Source organism: Artibeus jamaicensis, unplaced genomic scaffold, assembly GCF_021234435.1.
Source record: "Artibeus jamaicensis isolate MK-2021 breed Jamaican fruit bat unplaced genomic scaffold, CSHL_Jam_final contig_468, whole genome shotgun sequence".
In the NCBI taxonomy this organism is placed as follows: Eukaryota; Metazoa; Chordata; class Mammalia; order Chiroptera; family Phyllostomidae; genus Artibeus; species Artibeus jamaicensis.
In genome coordinates this window covers 1,575,769-1,598,432 of record NW_026521846.1, presented here as the reverse complement: position 1 = coordinate 1,598,432, position 22,664 = coordinate 1,575,769, and positions in this window count along the sequence as shown.

The following is a 22,664-nucleotide window of genomic DNA, read 5'->3' as shown; positions in this document are numbered from 1 at the left end:
AGCCTATTCAAGACTGTATGAAATGCATGGAGAAGGAACTCCAAAATAACATTGGGGTATTGCTTTCAAAATATGGGGATATGCATGTTGGGCAAAAACAAAAAAACAAAACTATATATGCCCATTCCACATGCTCTGCTACTAAGTAGTTGTGAGAACACTAATAACAATATTTATCAAGTACTTTCAAGTACTTACTATGTATCAGTCACTGTTCTTGGTCTCTTCAAGACCTCCAAATCCTTACCACATCCCAGGAGACATAAATTACTTTTATATTGCCGGTTAAAATGCTAAGACTTAGAATGGTTGAGCAACTTTTATAAGGTCACATAACTGGGATTCACATCCTGTTGGTTGGAGTCCTTCTCCTGAGCCACTGAACCACACTGCCTCTAGATGCAAGTGCTTCTTTATCAGGTTGCCTGAGAGTATATGACACAGTTCAGGGAGAGTACCTGGCACAGTGCTCAGTCCATGGTCATCATTTAGTGTCTGAGCAGATTGTTCAATATGAATTCAATTGGGGATCACTGGGTTTTCTCCATACATGGGGAGTGAGAGGAGATTATATGAGCTATTTTTTTTCTTTGACAATTCAAAAAAACTTTCATAACAAGAGGGGGTTCTCAACAATTAGAGGCCAGAGTTGAGCTGTGTTACAAATTATCTGACTCCCTGAGCTATTTGTCACCTCTTCTTTCAGCTAAAGTCAAAATGAAAATACCCTGTGGTCATTTCCTTCTCAGAACCACTGGACTCAAAGAAAGGCCAAAAAAAACATATGCTGCTGCTTATTGTGAAGGAACATGAAAACCAAACTTTATGTTTTCCTGGATGGTAAATGTAATATATGTCCTTTGAGTAAAAATGAAGACACTCAGGGTAATAATAAAGCATAATAATCACCAACAGTATTGATGGCTTAAAAGTGTGCCAGGATCTGGGCTCCGCTTATTGTATTGCCTACTTTTTATTCTCATAATGAGACAGGATAGTAAGAAGCTAGGAAAATTCCTTGGCAAGACGAATGAGACAAATGCTTGAACACAATGGTCCAGCAATTTACACCCAAATACAGGAGGTCACCTCCCTAGAGATGTATCTAGGCCTCAGTTGTATTTCAGCTCCAAGCCCAGAAAAACAGCAAACTAGGTGGTGACACTAGGACCAACTGTAATAACTAAAGATCCCCTGCCCTGGCATTGACCAATCAGTGGAGACCACAACCCTGAAAGAGCACATCTGGAAAACTAATGACTATTCTGCTGAAACCTTCCCCCTGAGACCTCTCCTAAGATTCCTGCCTGCAAGAAAGAAATAAAAGCCTCACAACAAAGGACCTAGTGTACAGCACTCTCTTTCTCTCTCTGGGGAGCAGCCTACACCATCCCCTTTTCCTCCTCTTCCTTTACTTCCTCCCCCCCAGGTGAGCACCTCCTAAACTCTAAAGGTCCCTGACACTTGCAATCATGGGAGCAATGGACAGTGGCAGCTTGTCCCAGGCTAATCACCTAAACCTGTCCCCAGGGCCCCCTTTTCTCTGACTTCCCAGTGAGATAAAGCAGCCCAGCCTAGGCTCTCCTGTTGCTTCTTCTATGCTAAGCCCTTCTTTATTTTACTGTTCTCTCTTTATTTTTATTTTTTTAAAGATTTTTTATTTATCTTTAGAGGGGAAGGGAAGGAGAGAGGGAGAGAAATATCGATGTATGGTTGCTTCTCATGTGTCCCCTGCTGGGAACTGGCCTACAACCCAGGCATGTGCCCTGACTGGGAATCGAATCACGGTTGTTTGTTCCACAGGCCTGCACTCAATCCACTGAGCTACACCAGTCAGGGCTACTATCCTCTCTTTAATAAATGTACCATCAGGAAGTTTCAGCCAAGACAGAGGCATAGGTAGAAATGCTTTGCCTCCTTGCACAACCAAAAGAAGGATAACAACCAATTTAAAAACAATAAACAACCAGAACTGCCAGAAAATCAAACTGCATGGAACTCCGACAACCAAGGACTTAAAGAAACATTCAGCCACCTGGTAGCAGGGGCAGAGACTGGCAGCTGGGCTGAGATGACCCATGGCAAGGTGGTGGACCACAAGGGCAAGGAAGGAATGGCTGACCAAGAAACTAAATACTCAAAACCTCTAGCTGTAAAATACCATAGGGGTTTCAAAAGTGGGAGAAACTCCAAGTTTCACAAGAGAGTTTGTTGGAACTAGAGTGGAGGAGCGAGCAGCATTGTTCCTTCTCTGACCCCACTCCCAGAGACAGTGGCATAGGGCATCAAAGAGGGTTGCCCTGCCCTGGTGAATACCTAAGGCTCTGCCCTTAAACATAACAGGTGCAATGAGACAAAGAAATATGGCCCACATGAAAGCACAAATCAAAACTCTAAAAAAAGAACTAAGTGATGAGGAGATAGACAACCTGTCTGATGCAGAGTTCAAAACACTGGTAATTAAAATTTAACTTGGTCACAAAATAAAGGAAGAAATGAAAGCTACCCAAAATAAAATAAAGCAAAATATACAGGGGACCAACAGTTGGAAAGGAAAGGAAACCAACCAACAGAAAGGAACTCAAATCAATAATTTAGAACAAAAGGAAGAAATAAACATCCAACTGGGACAGAATGAAGAAAAAATAATTCAAAAAAATGAGGAGAGGCTTAGGAACCTATGGGACAACCTTAAGTGCTCTAACATCTGAATCAGAGGGGTGCCAGAAGAAGGGAAAGAGCAAGAAATTAAAAACTTGTTTGAAAAAATAATGAAGGAAAACTTCTCCAATCTGGCAAAGGAAATAGAATTCCAGGAATTCTGGGAAGCCCAGAGAGTCTCAAAGATATTGGACCCAAAGAGGAACAAACCCAGGCACATCACCCAAGGTTAAAAATAAGGAGAGAATCTTAGAAGCAGCAAGAGGAAAGGATGGAGTTACTTACAAAGGAATTCTCAAAAGAGTGTCAGCTGATTTCTCAAAAGAAACCATGCAGGCAAGAAGGGGCTGGAAAGAGGTGTTGAAAGGTAAGTCATGAAAGGCAAGGACCTCCATCCAAGATTATTCTATCTAGGAAAGCTATCACTTAGAATGGAAGGAGCTTCCCAGATAAGGTCATGTTAAAGGAATTCATCACCACCAAGCCCTTATTATATGACATGTTAATGGAACTTATCTAAGAAACAGAAAAAGATAAAAGTCTATGAACAGTAAAATGACAACAAACTCATAACTATTAACAACTTAACCTAAAAACAAAACAAAACAAAACAAACTAAGCAAACAGATAGAACAGGAACAGAATCACAGATATGGGGATCACTTGGAGGGTTACCAGTGGGGACAGGCTGGGGGGGAGAATGGGGAGGAAAAGGTACAGAGAATAAGAATCATACTTGGTAGGCATAAAATAGACAGGGGGAGGTTAAGAATAGTATAAGAAATAGAGAAGCCAAAGAACTTATATGTACAACCCATGGACATCATCTAAAGGGAGGGGGAATGCTGGAGGGTGGAGGGTACAAAGTGGAAGGAGGACAAAGGGGAGAAAAATTTGGGACAACTGTAATAGCATAATCAATAAAGTATACTTTAAAAAACCCTCATAGACACAGACAACAGTATGGTGATTATCAGAGGGGAAAGAGGGGTTAGGGGAGGTAGAAGAAGACAGAGGAGGGGATAAATGGTGATGGAAGGAGACTTGACTTTGGGTGGTAAACACACAGTTCAAAATACAGATGGCATATAATATAATTGTACACCTGTTACCCATGTAGTTTTGTTGACCAATGTCACCCCCATAAATTCAATAAAAAAGAAAATAAATTAAAAAATAAATGTATCATCATAGTCACCTGGACTTGTTTTGTCAAATCTTTCCTGTGAAAGTCAAGAACTCATCCACTACCAGCTGGCCCTAGGCATACCTACTCCAGGCCAGGCCCCACATCTGCTAACAATAACAGTGCCATGAGTAAGGCCTTATTACCATCCCCACTTTACAGATGAGATAGCTGAGAATTGGGAGGTTGAGTAATTTTTCAGCCATATAGGTTGTAATCAGGACAAGGTGGTTAGTATTTATACCCCGGCTCCAATCTCCACCTTGAACTGCATATTGCATTGCTGACAAAGAAAACCTTTATCTTTTCTTTCTCCCTTCCTCCCCCTCATCCCTCCCTCCCTCCCTCCCTCCCTCCCTCCCTCCCTCCCTCCCTCCCTCCCTCCCTCCCTCCCTCCCTCCCTCTCTCCCTTCGTTGTTATGGCCTATCCAGGAAATGACACATGCTTCTGCTTAAACAACCAAACCTTTAAAGCATTTTCTCGTACATATGTGTGTGCAATGTTGTCTTGTTCAGGAAAAGGTGCATGTTAGCTGGGATCTTACAGCCTGTTGAAACATGTGCTTTGAACATCAAAAGCTTCATTCATGCTGTGACTGTGCATACCAGTATAGGCATAACTCATGTTCTGAACAAGTAAGCTGTCTGGAAAACAGTACAACCATGGTGACAACTAAACAAAAAATTGGGAACTGGGGCAATTTCCCCGAATATGTCACTGTTACAATCATTTTTCTCAGGAAAACCTTCACAACATATATTTCTGTCTTTTTGCTAAAAGCCCTAACATATTCTAACCTTCCCTATGTCTAATGAAGTGCATCTGAGTGTTCTTGGCAACCTCCACAGCCCGTATCCATCAACACAGGACTTGTCCTCACTGGTTCTTCACTTAATTTGGGTTGGAAACCACACTGGGTTTGAGTCCTGACTACTCCCCAGCTGCCTTTTGGCCAAGGGCAAGTTGCTTCACTCTCTGAAACAAACAAAACCAAAATGAACTCATAGAAACAGAGACCAAAGTGACAGTTACATGAAGGGAGGAGTAGAGGGATGGGTGTAAGGCAGGGGTGTCAAACTCATTTTTATGGGGAGCCACGTCATCCTTGTGGTTGCCTTCAAAGGGCTGAATGTAATTTTAGGACTGTATAAATTTAACTACTCCTTAACTGTTAAGTGAGAGCTCAGTGCTGCTGCCAGGCAGAAACAAGGTGCCAGTCCAGATAAAACAAGGTGGAGGGCCAGATTCGGCTGGTGGGCCTTGTGTTGTCACCCGTGGTATAAGGAGAAGGGGAATATAGTTAATATTGTGGTAACTTTGCACAGTGATAGATGATTACTAGAATAAGTGGTGTGATCATATTGTAAGGTATAAAAATGTTGAATCACTATTGCACACCTGAAACTAATATAACCAATGTAAAATTGTATACCACCTATACTTAAATAAAAATAAATTTAAAAAGCACTTTTATTTTGTTTTTAATTAGTTAATTAATTTTTAAACTGAATTTATTGGAGTGACATTGGTTCACAAAACCATTCAGGTTTCAAGTGAACAATTCAACAAAACATCATCTGCACAGTGCATTGTGTGCCCATCACCACAAGCAAAGTCTCTTTCTGTTCCCATTTTCCCACCCTTTGCCCACCTCTACCTCTCTCACCCCCAGTCCCTCTGGCTATCACCACACTGTGTGTGTGTGTGTGTGTGTGTGTGTGTAAATATATATGTATTTGAAAGCACTTTTCAAAACAAGGGAAAATAGATGTCTCTTTCAGAACAGTTTATAAGAAGGCACATGCTATTTGGATGCCATTGGGCTGCATGGTTTTAGTGCTATTCTTATTGCTTGCTTTAGAAAGTACAGTAATCAACAAGTTATTCCAGATATTTTCCATCATAAATTGTGCTATTTAGTGCATTTAACTCATCTAACCTATTGCTTCAATGATTGAATCCTTAATAAGTATTTAAATGACCAGAACATTTTATTTTTAAAACATTTTGTTATTCTATTAGAGTTGTTCCGATTTTTCCTTTGCCCAGCCCACCCTCTGCTCCCACAGTCATTCCTCACCCTATTGTCCATCCCCATGGGTCATTTATACATGTTCTTTGACTAGTCCCTTCCAGTTCTTTCCATACTTTTCCCCCACCAACCTCCCCTCTGGTTGCTGTTAGTCTGTTCTTTGTTTCCATGCCTATGGTTCTATTTTGCTCATTAGTTTATTTTGTTCATTAGGTTCCTCTTATAGGAGAGAGTATATGGTATTTGTCTTTTACCAACTGACTTATTTCATTTAGCATAATATTCTCTGTTTCTAACCATGCTGTCACGAAAGATAGGAGGAGTTCTTTCTTTCTGCTGTGTAGTATTCCATTGTGTAAATGTACCACTATTTTTTTTAATTCATTCATTTAGTGATGGGCACTTAGGCTGTTTCCAGCACTTGGTAATTATAAAAAGCACTGCTATGAACCTAGGGGTACTTAAGTTCTTTTGAATTGGTGTTTCAGGATTCTTACAGTATATTCCCAGCACTGGAATCACTGGGCCCAAAGGCAGTTCCATTTTTAGTGTCTTGAGGAAATTCCATACTCTTTTGCACAGTAGCTGCACCAGCCTGCATTCCCACCTGCAGTGAATTAGGGTTCCCTTTTCTTCACATTCTCGCCAGCACTTGTTTATTGATTTATTAATGATGGACATTCTGACTGGTGAGAGGTGACATCTCATTGTGGTTTTAATTTGCATCTCTTTGATGGCTAGTGATGTCTGTGGGTGATGTGCATGTATTCCTTTGAGAAGTGTTTTTCCAAGTCCTTTGCCCATTTTTGATTGGATGTTTGATTTCCTGAGGTTGACTTAATGAGCTTTTTATATATTTTGGAGATCAAATTCTTGTCTGAGGTGTCATTGGCAAATAGGCTTTCCCATATGGTTGGTTTTCTTTTCATTTTAATGCTGTTTTCTTTAGCCATGCAGAAGCTGTCTATTTTGCTGAGATCCCATTTGTTTATTCTTTTCTTTATATCTCTTGCTCCAGGGGACATATTGGTGAAAATATTGCTGTGCGGAATATCTGCGATTTTCCTGCCTATGTTCTCCTGAAGGACTTTTATGATGTCATGACTTGTATTTAAGTATTTTATCCACCTTGAATTTATTTTTGTGTATGGTGTAAGTTGGTGATTGAGTTTCATTTGTTTGCAGGTAGCTGTCCAGATCCCCAAAAACCATTTATTGAAGATACTGTATTACTCCATTTTATACTTCTTCCCCCTTTGTCAAATATTAATGGACAATAGAGACTTGGGTTTATTTCTGGGCTCTGTATTCTGTACCATTGGTCTATGTGTTTGTTTTTAAGCCAGTACCAGGCTGTTTTGATGACAGTGGCCTTATAATATAGTTTGTTATCAGGTATGGTGATCCCTCCTACTTTGTTTATCTTCCTCAAAATTGCTGCAGCTATTCAGGGTCATTTATGGTTCAATATAAACTTTGGAAATATTTTTCTATATCTGTGAATTATGTCATTGGTACTTTAGTAGAGATTGCATTGAACCTATAAATTGCTTTGGGTAGTATGAACATTTTGGTGATGTTAATTCTTCCAATCCATGAGCATGGTATGCTTCTGTTTGTTTGTGTCTTCCTTAATTTCTTTCTTCAGTGTTGTGTAGTTTTCTGAGTACAGATCTTTTACCACCTTGGTTAGGTTTATTCCTAGGTACTTTATTTTTCTTCTTCCTGTACTGAATGGAATTTTTTCCTTATTTCTGTTTCTGATATTTCATTGTTGGTGTACAAAAATGCCTTTGATTTCTGAATATTGACTTTGTATCCTGCTGTTTTGCCAAATTCACTTATTAGGTTGAGTAGTTTTTTGGTGAAGTCTGTATACTATTATGTCACCTGCAAACAATGACAGTTTTACTTCCTCTTTTCCCATTTGGATACCTTTCCTTTTTTCCTGATTGCTGTGGCTAGGACTTCCAATACTTTGTTGAATAGAAGTGGACATCCTTGTCTTGTTTCTTATCTTAGTGGAAGAGATTTTACTTTCTGCCTATTGAGTATGATGTTGGCTGCAGGTCTCTTGTATATGGCCTTTATTATGTTGAGGAATGATCCCTCTATTCCCACTTTGCTGAGTGTTTTTATCATAAATGGGTGTTGGACCTTATCAAAAGCTTTTTCCACATGTATTGATATGATCATGTGATTTTTGTGTTTGCTTTTGTTTATGTGATGTATTACTTTTACTGATTTGTGACTATTGTACCATCCTTGCACTTCTGGGATGAATCCCATTGGCCATGGTGTATGATCTTTTTAATGTATTGTTGGATGCAGATTGTCAATATTTTGTTGACGATTTTAACATCTATGTTCATCAGTGATATTGGCCTGATGTTTTCCTTCTTTGTTGTGTCTTTATCTGGTTTTTGAATTAGGATGATGCTGACTTCCTAAAAAGAGTTTGGGGGTTTTCCATCATTTTGGATTTTTTGGAATAGTTTATGAAGGATGGGGGTTAGCTCTTCCTTAAATTTTTTGTAAAAGTCCCCTGTGAAATCCTCTGGTCCAGGGCTTTTGTGCACTGGGAATTTTTTAATTACTGCCTCAATTTTGTCAGTTGCTATTAATTTGTTCAGACTTTCTGCTTCCTCTTCATTGAGTTTTGGAAGATTATATTTCTCTACAAAGTTTTTGTTTCACCCAGGTTTTCAAATTTCTTGGCATACAGTTCTTCATAGTAATTTCTTGCAATCTTTTGTATTTCTGTGATATCAGTTTATAATCTCTCCTCTTTCATTTCTGATTGTGTTTATTTGGGTCCTCTCTTTTTTTCTCCATGAGCCTGCTTAAAGGCTTGTCAATTTTGTTTACCTTTTCAAAGAACCAGGTCCTGGATATATTGACTTTTAGGATTGTTCTTTTTAGTCTCTATGTTGTTTAATTCTGCTCTGATCTTGGTTTATTTCCTTCCTTCTACTTGCTCTGGGCTGTCTTTGTTGTTGCTTTTCCAATTCTTTTAGATGTAGTGTTAGGTTGTTATTTGAAATGTTTCTATCTTTTTCTGGTAGGCCTGTATCACTATGAACTTCCCTCTCAGGACTGCCTTTCCTGTGTCTCATAAGTTTTGAGTTGTTCTGAGTTCATTTTCATTTGCTTGGAGAAACATTTTGATTTCTTCCTTGATCTCATTCTTGACCCATTCATTGTTTAATAGCGTGCTATTCAATCTCCATGAATTTGTGTGTTTTGAGTTTTTTCCTTTTGGTCGGTTTCTTTCAGTCCCTTATGGTTGGAGAAAATTCTTGATATAATTTCAATTTTCTCGAATTTGTTGAGACTTGTCTATCTTTGAAAATGTTCCACGTGCATTTGAAAAGAATGCATATTTTGTTTATTTGGGATGAAAGTTTCTATATATATCAGTTAAGTCCATTTGATCTAGGGCATTGTTCAATACTACAATATCTTTGTTGATATTTTGTTTGGAAGATCTGTCCAACTTTGACAGTGGGGTGATAAAATCCCCTAATGTAATAGTGTTGTTATCTATATTTTTCTTCAAGTCCTCTAGGATTTTTTTTCTGTATTTGGGTACTTCTATGTTGGGTGCATATATGTTTGTAATGTTTATGTCTTCTTGATGGGGTTTTCCCTTGAGCATTATGACATCTTTCTGGGTCTGTTTTTATGGCCCTTGTTTTGAAATTTATTTTGTCTGATACCAGTATTGCTACCCTGGCTTTTTTTTCCCATGTCCATTTACTTGGAATATTTTTTTTCCAACCCTTCACTATGAGTTCATGTAACTCTTTTGTTCTGAGGTGGGTCTTTTGTAGATAGCATATGTATGGGTCATTTTTTTCTTATCCACTTAGCTACTCTATGTTTGCTGATTGGAGCATTTAATCCATTAACATTTAAGGTTATTATTGGTAAATATTTATTAATTCCCCCCCTTTGTACTTGTGTTCTTTCTCTCTCACTCCTTTCCTTTCTCTTATAGTAATCCCTTTAGCATATTCTGTAGTGCTGGTTTGGTGGAAATGTATTCTTTCAGCTTTCTTTTGTCTGGGAAACTCCTTATTTCACCTTGCATTTTAATTGAGAGCCTCACTAGGTAGCATAATCTTGGTTTCAGACATTTGTTTTTTATTACTTGGACTATCTCTTGCCATTCTCTCCTGAGTTGGAGTGTTTCCATGGAAAAATCAGCTGCTAGCCTTATTGTAGTCCCTTTATATATTACTTGTTGTTTTTAAAATTCTCTTTGTCTTTAAAAGTTGGCATTTTAATTATGATATTTCTTGGAGTTGGCCTCTTTGGGTTCATCTTGATTGGGACTCTCTGTACTTCCTGAACTTGGGTGGTTTTATTTGCTCACCAGGTTCGGAGAGTTTTCTGTGTTTATTTTTTCAAAGAGTGTTTCTAGCCCTTGCTCCATTTCTTCTCCTTCTGGTATTCCTATGATTTGAATGTTGTTGCTTTTAATGTTATCTTGGAGTTCTCTTAAGCTGTCTTCATATTTTTTTAGTTTTTTCATGCAGCTGCCCTAGCTGGGTGTTTCTTTCCATCTTGTCTGCCAGCTCACCAATTCAGTCCTCTGCTTCATCTAGCCTTATTGTAATTCCTTCTAGTGTGTTTTTATTTCCAAAACTTTATTGTTCATTTCTTTCTGGTTTTTGTTTATAGTTTCTATTTCATTTTTTCATACTGTTGTAGTTCTCATTCAGTTCCTTGTAGTTGTCTGTTAGTTCCTTGGGCATCCTTATAACCATTATTTTGAATTCTATATCTGATAAGTTTTCTTGCCTCCATTTCATTTAGCTCTTTTAGTGGGAAGTCTTCCATTCCTTTTGATTGCAGGTTCTTTTTTGTCCCCCCACTTTATGTGACTCTGTTTGCCTCCTGACATCTTGCTTTGCTAGCTTTCTTTGCATGGTGAACTTCTATGGTAGGAATTCTAACATATGGTAGGGGTTCAGTGGTGTGGTCTCTTTGATCTCCTTCTCTGGATGCTCTAGGTTTGCCCTTTCTTCTGTTTGTGTGGGCTCTCTTGTGGTACTTGGTTTTTTACCTTTTGGTGGTTTATTTGTTGGTGGGTTCTCTTCTCCAGTGGCTATACTGGTGATTGTGGCTCCCATCTAATTTTGTATGTGATGAGTGGCAGGTGGTAGGCAAAATGGATTCTATGGGAGAGTGGGAGAGTATTCTATGGGAATTAAACTACAAGGAAGTAGAGAAGAGATAGGAGATTCTTTGGATAAGTACAGCATTAACCGTGATATTTCACCCAATTAGCCACTTTTTATAAAAGGTGAAAAAGAAATAAGAACTTTGTTAGAGGAGAGGAGGATTGCAAGCTGAATCCAAAAACTAGAGTGCTTGTACAAGGTTAGATGATGAGATACAGTGAGCATAAAGGATAGAAAGTAGGTATAGTGGGCAAGAGAGTAGAGTTAACCACAATAATAATGCTCAGGAATATAGTAAAGTGGGCTAAGATCAGGGAGGGTTGCTGTGTAGTAGTTACAATAGTACTGGAACACACAATAATATGACAAGAAATATATGATTTGGATAAGAATAGAAACTATACAATCAAGAGTCGTGTGTTATTGGAACATGAATGAAGTGAAAGGAAGATTAAAATACAATATGAAAAGGAGAATAAGGAAAACCAGTCAAATGATGCAATCAAAGAAATAAAATGGAGGAAACTAAACACAAAGAAAAGAAATAAAAAATACTAATAACATAAAAGAAGTAAAAATTATGAAAAAATGACAATAAAAGATAAACGATAAAATGCTAGTTCTGTGGGATAGCATGGTGAAATTTATCTCAGTTTCTCAGTTGTTGTGGCTATCCTTGTACTCCCCCTTTGGACCTGTCTCTGGATCTTTTAGAAGCCCAGGTCTTATTGCCTCACGTGGCGGAAGAAAAAAAAAACAGAAAAAAAAAAAGCTTCCTGTGACTTTAAATCCAAGTGAATTCTGCTGGTCTTCCTGGATGCCTAGGCAGAGGGAGCTGGACTTTGCTTTTTTCCATTCCTGTTTTTTGCAAGGATGGAGACCAAGTCTGGGCTGCAATATTCACAGTTGCCCAGCCTCCAGCCCAGGTCCTCCATGAGCTGCTGGGCCCCCACTGTCTATCTGCACCAGGCTGGTGACTTTTATCCACCAGCTGTGCCTTGGTCCATGCAGGACCCCTCCTTGTTCTTTGCCAGCCCATTGAGGCCAGAGCTCGCCACTGAGCAAGTGGCACCATTCAGCCTCTGGGCAAGTGCTGTGAATCAATTGTTGGGCGAACAGCACAAGCCAGCTGAGATGCATGAGAGTTCCTTAAACAGTGGCTGAGAGCCTTTTTTTGACTAAAATTCTCTTGTTGAAGCCAGCAGTTCTTAACAACCACGTGGATTTTTACACAGCCCAACTTTCTAACCAGACTGGAGAGTATCCAGGTTAGGGTCCGACACAGCCCTACTCCTCTCCCTTCTCCAGGTGTTCCCTGGCTCCCCAGTTTCTCTGGTAATGACCTAGCTGGTGTCTACAGTCACAGGAGGTGGGCACAGCCTCTGTGTATCTACCATTTGGTCTTTATCCCCCCCAGTGACTACAAGTATCCATGTCCCTCCTGGTGCCACAGTGCCCTCCCTGATCTGGTAGGGGAGGAAGCTGGTGATTTGACTCTCCACCTAGGAATTTGCTGCAGGCTCTGGGCTGGGGGCTGTAGCAGCCTTGGTCCCTTGTCCCCAGGGACCTTACTGTCCCAATGAAATCTCCTTACCATCTGTTTTTCAATGTCCTCTACTATTTTGGCCTCCAAACTTCATATAAGCTGGGATTCCACTGGCTGTTCACTCTGTTCCTCAGAAGATCAACTAGGTGTTCTAGCTGGGTGCAGGGAGAAGTGAGTTCCACTCTCACGCACATCACTGCCATCTTTTTCCTATATTTTTTTCTTTAGTTGCACAAGCAACCCAACAATTCTGATGTCAAATCTAAGAAACCATTACCATATCCACATCCACAAAGATTTACCCTATGCTATTTTCTAAAATATTGATAGTTTGGGTTCTTACATACAGGTGTTTCATCCATTTTTAAAGTATATTTTATTGATCGTGCTATTACAATTGTCCCATTTCCCCTCTTTATACCTCTCCACCCTGCACAGCCAATCCCACCCACATTTCCCCTTTTTAGTTCATTTCCACGGGTTGTAAATATGAGTTCTTCGGCTTCTACATTTCCCATACTATTCTTACCCACCCCCTGTCTATTTTCTACCTACCATTTATGCTACTTACTCTTTGTACATTTCTCCCCTCTCTTCCCCTCTCTCTCCCCCACTGATAACCCTCCATGTGATCTCCATTTCTGTGATTCTGTTCCTGTTCTATTTGTTTGCTTAGTTTGTTTTTGTTTTAGGTGTGGTTGTTAAGAACTGTGAGTTTCTTGTCATTTTACTGTTCATAACTTTTATCTTTTTTTCTTAGATAAGTCCCTTTAACATTTCAGGTAATAAGGGCTGGGTGATGAATTTCTCTAACTTTGATCTTATCTGGGAAGCCCTTCCATTGTAAATGAAAGCTTTTCGGGATAGAGTAATCTTGGATGTAGGTCCTTGCCTTTCATGACTTGGAATACTTCTTTCTAGCCCCTTCTTGCCTGCATGGTTTCTTTTGAGAAATCAGCTGACAGTCTGATGGGCTATACTAAGTGACACTCCTTTGTAGGTGACTGTCCCCTTATCTCTTGCTGCTTCTAGGATTCTCTCCTTCATTTTAATCTTGGGTAACGTGATTATGATGTGCCTTGGTGTGTTCCTCCTTGGGTCCAACTTGTTCGGGACTCTCTTGGCTTCTTAAAAGTCTACTTCCTTTGGCAGATTGGGGAAGTTCTCCTTCATTATTTGTTCAAATAAGTTTTCTATTTCTTGCTCTTTCTCTTCTCCTTCTGGCATCCCTGTGACTTGGATGTTGAAATGTTTAAAGATATCCTGGAGGTCCCTAAGCCTCTCCTCATTTTTCTGATTTCTTGTTTCTTCATTCTTTTCTTGTTGAATGTTTATTTCTTTCTTCTGTTCCAAACCATTGATTTGAGTTCTGGTTTTCTTCCCGTCACTTTTGTTTCCCAGTGCACTTTCCTCGATTTCACTTAGTATAGCCTTAATTTTCTCATCTAATTTGCAACCATATTCAACCAAATCTGTGAGCATCCTGATTACCAGGGTTTTGAACTGTGCATCTGATAGGTTGGCTATCTCTTCGTCACTTAGTTGTATTTTTTCTGGATGTTTGATGTGTTCATTTATTTAGGCCATTATTTTTGTGTGTGTGTCAACACACCTGTTATGTACTAAGGGGCGAAGTCTTAGGTGTTCACCAGGGCAGGGCAACCCACATTATTGCATTATGACTCAGTATGTGGGGGACGGGTTAGAGAGGGAACAGTGCCACTTGCTCTGCTCTCTGCCAGCTTTAGTTACTTCCCCTGCTACCCACAATCAAATTGGGCCCTTCTGGTGTTGATTTCCTGGTGGCTGGGTTTGTGTACATTCTAGGACCCTGTGGGTCTCTCCAATGAACTCTACTGTGAGGCTGAGAGTTTCTCTTGCTGCCGCCTCAACCCCCACAGGTGTTTTCAATCAGAGGTTTGAGGTTTTATTTCCTTGCACTGAAACTCTGGGTTGTGCAGTTTAATCTCATTCCCCAGTTGTTCCTCCCAGTTTGTTTGCACATGAATGTGGGACCACCCAGTTCACAATCTGCTGCCTTGCCTGCCAGCTGCAGCCTTGCCCACCCTGGTCCTCCAGCCACTGCCTTGCTGCAAATCCTCTCCTCCTGGCTGCTGGTCTCCACTGCCACTCCCTGTCTGAATGAATGTTTCTTTTTTAACTCCTTGGTTGTTGAACTTCCATACAGTTCAATTTTCTGTCAGTTCTGGTTGTTTTTTGTTTTTAAATTTGTTGTTCTTCTTTTGGTTGTGCAAGGAGGTACAGTGTGTATACCTATACCTCTATCTTGGCCAGAAGTCCTTTAATCTATTTTGGAATTAGTTTTTATATATGGTATGAGGTAAGGGTCAAACTTCACCCAATACCTTTTTTTAAGGGAACTGACTTTTGGATTTTTCTCCACATACTGGAATTTCTCTTTGGTACAGTCTTTCAGTTGATTCCTGTTTTTTATGTCTTAAATGCCCCTCTGCTATGCTCTTTAAAAGATAAAAAGGTTGCATAGCAAACCACTGTCCCTCTGTTCACCTGGAACTCCCTATCTAGTGGTAGTTAATTTCTGTTTTTATGTATTTTATTCAATTTATATATATATGTACTTTCTCCTTCTTTTTGACAAATTGTAACATAGTATATACAGTCTTCTGTAGCATGTGTTTCCTGTTTTTTGTTTGTTTGTTTGTTTGTTTTTTACTTAAACTATAGATCTTGGCAATAGTTCCAGAGTAGCACTCCAAAGATCTCTGTCTTTTTACAGGATGCCATTGCATAAATGAACTGTGGTTTATTTAACCAGTCCTTTGTTAGCGTATATGGGGCACTTTACAATCTTTTAATAAAAGCCAGTCATACAGAATTTTTGTACATAAATAAATTTATATGTGTTGATATAAATCTTTATGATAAGAATCTATTGAGTAAAAAGATATATGCTTTCAATATTTAATATTGCCAAATTGCTCTACAGGCATGTTATCAATTTATATTGCCATGAGCCATGCATGAGTGCCCATTCCCCACATGCTTGCCAACATAGAATGCTATCTTATTATTTGATTTAGTATCTCAGTTTAAATTTGCATTGATCTTATTATGAATGAGGTTAAACACCTATTCCTATGTTTAAGGACCATTTATATTTCCTTTTTTAAAATTGTCTCTTCATGTCATTTGCTTTTTTTTCTGTTGGCTTGTTAGTCTTGTTCTTATTGATTGTGGGAACTCTGTATAGATTAAAGATATGAGTTGAAAATGGTAACTTCTGGCCAAGATGGAGGCATAGATGGAGACACTGTGCCTCATTGCACAACCAAATTTAAGGACAACAAAGATTTAGAAACAAAAACACAACCAGAACAGACAGAAAATTGAACTGTACTGAAGTCAGACAACAACAAACCATTCATCAAGAGAGGCGGAATCAGCTGCCAGAGGAGAGGGGTCCAAGCAGGAAGAGGTGGTGGTTAGCAGAACCAGGTGCAGGGACAAATTGGGCAAACCCAGTGAGACGTACAAGGCCATTGACTGACCATGGACACACTTTTGTGTGCAAATAAACCAGTCAAAAAATGGGCAGTGAGACAGACCGCACAACCCAGGGCCACAGCAATAAAAAATAAAGCCTAAAAGCACTGATTGAAAAAATTTTCAGGGGGTCAAGGTGCCAGGAGAGGCTCCCTGCCTCACAGGAGAGTTTGTTGGAGAGACCCACAGGGTCCTAGAATGTACACAAGCCCACCCACCCAGGAACCAGCACCAGAAGGGCCCAATTTGCTTATGGGAAGCGGCAGAGGGGACCAAAATCTGAGAAAGCATGGAACAAGTGCCATTGCCCTCCCCTCTGACCCTGCCCCAACGTATAGCATCACAACCCAGTGACATTGGCTGCCCCATCCTGGTGAATACGTAAAGCTTTGGCATTCACATATAACAGGCATGGCCTGACCAAAAATGACTCAATCAGAAGAACAAATCAAAGCCCCAGAGCCAATACTTTTAAGCAACCAACAGATAGCCAACCTATCAGATGCACAGTTCAAAACACTGGTAATCAGGATGCTCAGAATTGGTTGAATTTAGTCTCAAATTAGATGAACAAATGAAGGCTACACTAAGTGAAATGAAGGAAAGTGCACAGGGATCCAATAGTGATGGAAAGAGAACTGGACTCAAATCAATGGAGTGGATCAGAAGGAAGAAAGAAACAAACAAACAGAAAAATATGGAGAAACAAGAATTCAAAAAAATGAGGAGAGCTTCAGGAACCTCCAGAACATCTTTAAACATTCTTACATCTGAATCATAAGGGTGCCAGAAGGAGAAGAGAAAGAGCAAGAAATGGAAAATGTATTTGAACAAATAATGAAGAACCTCTCCAATCTGGCAAAGGAAATAAACTTCCAGGAAGCCCAGGAAGCTCAGAGTTCCAAAGAAGTTGGACCCAAGGAGGAACACACCAAGGCACATCATAATCACGTTACCCAAGATTAAAATGAAGGAGAGAATCCTAGAAGCAGCAAGAGATAAGGGGACAGTCACCTACAAAGGAGTTCCCATCAGACTGTCAGCTGATTTCTCAAAAGAAACCATGCAGGCAAGAAGGGGCTAGAAAGAAGTATTCCAAGCCATGAAAGGCAAGGACCTACATCCAAGATTACTCTATCCCGAAAAGCTTTCATTTATAATAGAAGAGCAGACAAAGTGCTTCCCAGATAAGGTCAAGTTAAAGAAGTTCATCATCACCCAGCTCTTATTACCTGAAATGTCAAAGGGACTTATCTAAGAAAAAAAGATAAAAGTTATGAACAGTAAAATGACAAGAAACTCACAGTTCTTAACAACCATACCTAAAACAAAAACAAACTAAGCAAATAACTAGAACAGAAACAGAATCACAGAAATGGAGATCACATGGAGGGTTATCAGTTGGGGAGAGAGAAGGAGAAAGAGGGGGAAAACGTACAGAGAGTAAGTAGAATAAATGGTAGGTAGAAAATAGGCAGTGGGTGGGTAAGAATAGTATAGGAAATGTAGAAGCTAGAGAACTTATATGTATGACTCATGGACATGAACTAAAAGAGGTGAATGCAGGTGGGAGGGGGTGTGCAGAGCAAAGGAGAATAAAGGGGGGAAATGAGACAACTGTAATAGCATAATCAATAAAATATATATTTAAAAAATGTCTATATCCATGATTCTGTCTCTGTTCTTATTTGGTTAGTTTTTTTAAATTCAATTGTTGATAGATAAGTATTTTCACCATTTATTATTCATATTTTTAATATAATTTTTGTCAAATAAGTCCATTTAATATTTCATATAAAAAGCTTTGGTGATGATGAACTCTAGTTTTTTCTTGTCTGGGAACCTCTTCATCTGCCTTTTGACTCTGAATGATAGCTGGATAGAGCAATCTTGGTTATAGGTCCCTGCTTTTCATGACTTCCAATATTTCTTTCCAATTTCTTCTAGCCTGCAAAGTTTCTTTTGAGAAATCAGCTGACAGTCTATGGGCACTCCCCTGTAGGTAATTAACTTCTTTTCTCTTGCTGCTTTTAAGATTCTCTCTTTATGTTTAACCTTTGGCATTTTAATTATGATATGTTGTGGAGTGGGCCTCTTTTCATCCATCTTGTTTGGAACTCTCTGTGCTTCCTGAACTTGCATGCCTCTTTCTTTCATCAAATCAGCGATGTTTTCTTTCATTATTTTTTCAAATAGACTTCCACGTCCTTGCTCTTTCTCTTCTCCTTCTGGCACCCCTATGATGTGACTATTGGATGGACCTCTTAAAGTTGTCCCAGGAACTGCTTATACTAGCCTTAGTTTTTTGTATTCTTTTTTCTTGTTGTTCTGATTGGTTGTTTTTTGCTTCCTTATATTCCAAATCATTGATTTGATTCTCAGCTTCATCCACTCTACTGTTGTTTCCTGGTAAATTGTTCTTTATTTCAATTAGTGTATCCTTCATTTCTGACTAGATCTTTCTTATGCTGCTGAGGTCCTCACTGAGTTCCTTGAGAATCCTTATAAACAGTGTTTTGAACTCTGCATCTAATAGATTGCTGAGTTCCATTTTGTTTAGTTCTGTTTGTGGAGTTTTGATCTGTTCCTTTATCTGGGCCATGTTTCTTTGTCTCTTCATTTTGGTAGCCTCCCTGTGTTTGTTTCTATGTTTTAGGTAGAGCTGCTTTGACTCTGTGTCTTGGTAGTGAGGCCTAATAAAGTAGGTGTCTTGTAGGGTCTAGTGGCACAGCCTCCCCTATCACTCAAGCTGGGTACTTGAGGTATGCCCTTCATGTGGGCTAAATATACCCTCCTCTTGTAGTTGAGACTTGAGCACTGTTGACAGATCAATGGGAGAGATCTATCTACGCCAGTTAGCTACAAGTATTGGCTGTGACCACTTAACACCAACCTCTACGCTCCATGGTCAAGGTGATGGTGCTAGGATATGGTCTGTAGCTGTCCACTGGGTGCGCTGGCCCTGGCATTTCCTGGGTGGTGCAGGTCAAGGTCAGGCCCCATCTGTTTCCCAGAGCTACCTTGCCTGAGCTATAAAGCAATCTGAGATGGCTGCTACTTGGGCTGGGCTTGGGGATTCCCAAGCAAAGCTAAACTGTCAATCTGGGCTGATGCTGCTAGTTCTGGGCCTGAGGCTCACTGAGGCCAGCTGTTACTTGTTTGAGAGGATTTAGGAAGTTGTGCACTATGAGCTAAGACCAGCCATTCATATGGAAATGCAGTTTGTGTCATTGGTAAGTTTGGTGGGATAGAGTCTCTGGGGATCCCCAGGGCAGGTCAAACAGTAGTAGCCAGGTTGATGGAGACTTAGATATGGTACCAGCTTGCTGGCTCTTTTGCTCTGTAAGGGGAGGGTTTAGAAAAGTGTCAATGACTTCTAGTCACCTTCATGCCAAACACTTTGGTTTCTCCCAGTATGATACTGGTGCCTTTCAAGCTGCTACCCTGGTGCTGGAGCTCAGAAGAAGTGAGTCTGAGCAGATAAGTCTATATGTGGGTTCTTTAAGAGGAACTACTTGGGGTTCCAGAATTTTCTTCCACTGATTCAATCCCTGCTGTTTTTGCAGCCAGAAGTTGTATAGACTTATCTTCCTGGCACTGAAACCCTGGCCTGGGGGGACTGGTGTGTGGCTGGAATTTCTTGCTTCTGAAATATCCCTCCTGAATTTTTATCCATCACATGCGGGCATGGGACCAGCCTATTCCACATCCGTGCCTTTCCTACCAGTCTGTATGGATGTGGTTTCTTTAATTCCAGAGTTGTCAGACTCCCATTCAACTCAATTTCTGATGGTTCTGAGTGATGGTTTTTCTATGTCTCAGTTGTAATTTTGATGTGGCTGTGTGAGAAGGTGAGCTATGTCTGCCTATACCACCATATTGACCAGAAGTGGTACATTTCTTTAGACTCAGAAATTATTACCTTATTTATTTACAAATTTCTTTTTTAAAAAAATTGTTGTTAAAGAACAATTGTTATAAGAACAGTTGTCCTTATAACTGTTGTATAAGAACAGCTGTTATAGAGAACAGTTGTTATAAGAATGGTTGTCTCCATTTCCCCCCAACCCCTCCCCTGCCCCACCCACTCCCACCTGCTGTCCCCTATACTACCCCCTTTGGTTTTGTCCATGTGTCTTCTATGTATTTTCCTTGATGACCCTTCCCCTTTTTTTCATTATCCCTGCCCCCCTCCTTTCTGGTTACTATCACTCTGTTCTTTATTTCAATGTCTCTGGTTATATTTTGCATTTTCAAAGAGAAAGCTCTTCCTACTCTATGACAGAGAAGGGTTAGGTCATATAGACAGATAATCTCAAAGTCAAATTCCAGTTTTGTTCTAGGCTTAATTGATTTTATTTTAAATGTTTATTTGAAAAATACCACCCCAATGCAAGTAAAAATGAATTCCATGACTGAAAACACATACAGTATGGAAGAAATGAGAGTCCTGAAGGCCTCCTTCCTTTACCCATCCCACCCACCTCTCTAAGCCCCCTCCCTAAGGTAACCCTGTAACTTTTTGAAGTAATAAGTATTTATATTCATATACTGTTTAACTTTGATTTAACCTGGAACACCATGTCCTGAATACAGCATCTACCAGAAGTGTTATGCACTCTGATCTTTCTTAGAATCCATGTGCAATCTCATCTTATCTGTCCCGCTCTGTTCATGGAGGGTAGAAGAGTAGGCCCTGGTGGAAGTGGGAAGCTTCTCTGAGGGCACAAATGCAGGCTGAGGGGGTCTGTGCAGAAGGAGGGCAGGTCGGCTGCCATGGGAAGTGCTTTTGCCAGTTCAACATTCATGTCCGAGAGTCTAAGGAGGGCTCACTGCCTTTGGAGCTGAAGTTATAGTACCAAGTGCAGATGGGAAAGCTTGCAATTTTATTTCTCAGCAGATAAAGTTTTGGCAGTGAAAGTAGGAATCACTGTTAAAACAGGAAAAAATTTTCTGATATAAGATAGAATTCTTAGTCACAGTAAAAAGCTCAACATAAAAATATTAAGTTAAAAAAAGATAATTGGTATATATACACAATGGAATTCTATGCAGAAGAGAGAAAGAAGGAGCTACTACCCTTTGCAACAACATGGATGGAACTGGAAAGCATTATGCTGAGTGAAATAGGCCAGGCATTGAAAGACAAATACCATATGATCTCACCTTTAACAGGAAGCTAAACAACAAAACAAACAAGCAAGCAGAATAAAAACAAAAACACTGAAATAGAGGACAAGGGGACAGTGGCCAGAGGGAAGGGAATTTAAGGGGAAAAATGGGGAGGGATTTTGAGGAACAAGTATGAAAGACACAGGATGAGGACTGGGGGGGAATGGGAGGGAGGTGGGGAGACGGGGCAGGGGGGGCTGGGATGGGAGAAATAGACAAAAAACTGTACTTGAAAAATAACTAAATAAAATTATTAAAGAAAAGATAATTGGGTACATACAACATGATCCAAAATTGGTGATATGAACTTCTACATGTTTATCTCTTTAGATATATTTAGATATAGTAAATAGAAAAACCCAAATTGAAATATAGCAAAATGTTATCAAATTTATACTTTATTCTTACCTTATTTTTCCAATTTACTGTAATAAAAATATATTTCTTTTGTAGTAAATGTTTATATGAAGACAAAGATAGAAGGCTACATTGATAACTTACTGGCGTTTGAGAAAAAGAGATTAATTCTCGGGTTGCTAAAGATGTGTGAAAACTGGCACCATACACCAGGGAGGATAATTTTTTTAGCCTCAGGTTCCCAGTAAGGATGATTCAATATTTCCAAACCATCCTAAGTTATTCATTGTCTCTGATTGAAATCTGATAAGTGAAGTTTGTGCTGAAAATGAAAATTATATCCCTATTTTATCATGTGTGAGAAAGAACTTATACAGTGTTTTCATCGAGTTCTAGATTCCTTTCAAGTTTGGGGAGGAGGCAGGGGGTCTGAGGCTGCCTGCAGCAATGGAAAGGATAGTTCCCCAGGTTCTGGAAAGCCACAGGAAGTAGGGTTGTCACTCCCCTGAGGGGTACAAGCTCAGAGCCAGTAGCCACCTTGTGAAACTTTGAAAGCCCTTCTTTTAACACTAGCTGAGTCTTCCATGCATCTTTCGTCTCAAAGGTGTGATGCTTTCTTCCCACAATCTCACATTTCCTGTCATTACATTAATATCTGCATTTCTCCTCTCTTTTTACTGTATAGTGAAGAATATATGCTGTAGTGTGGTACATAGACCTGGAAGTAAAAAGAGCATCATTTTGACATGGCTGGGTTTTACACTGACCATAACTAAAACCTTTCTTTAACTCCATGTCTTTGCCTTCAGAGGGACAAGAGAGACACCTGACCCTTCTACCCTGGCCTCTTTTGGGCCTCTTTCAGAACAGACTGTTGAACTTGCCAATGCAAAATAAGACAGACAATTTTCTTGTTTTCAAAAAGGATACCTGATTATTTGAATTCAGGTAATTGTCTATTAGTATTTTAAATAGATTCCATTGGGAACAAGAAA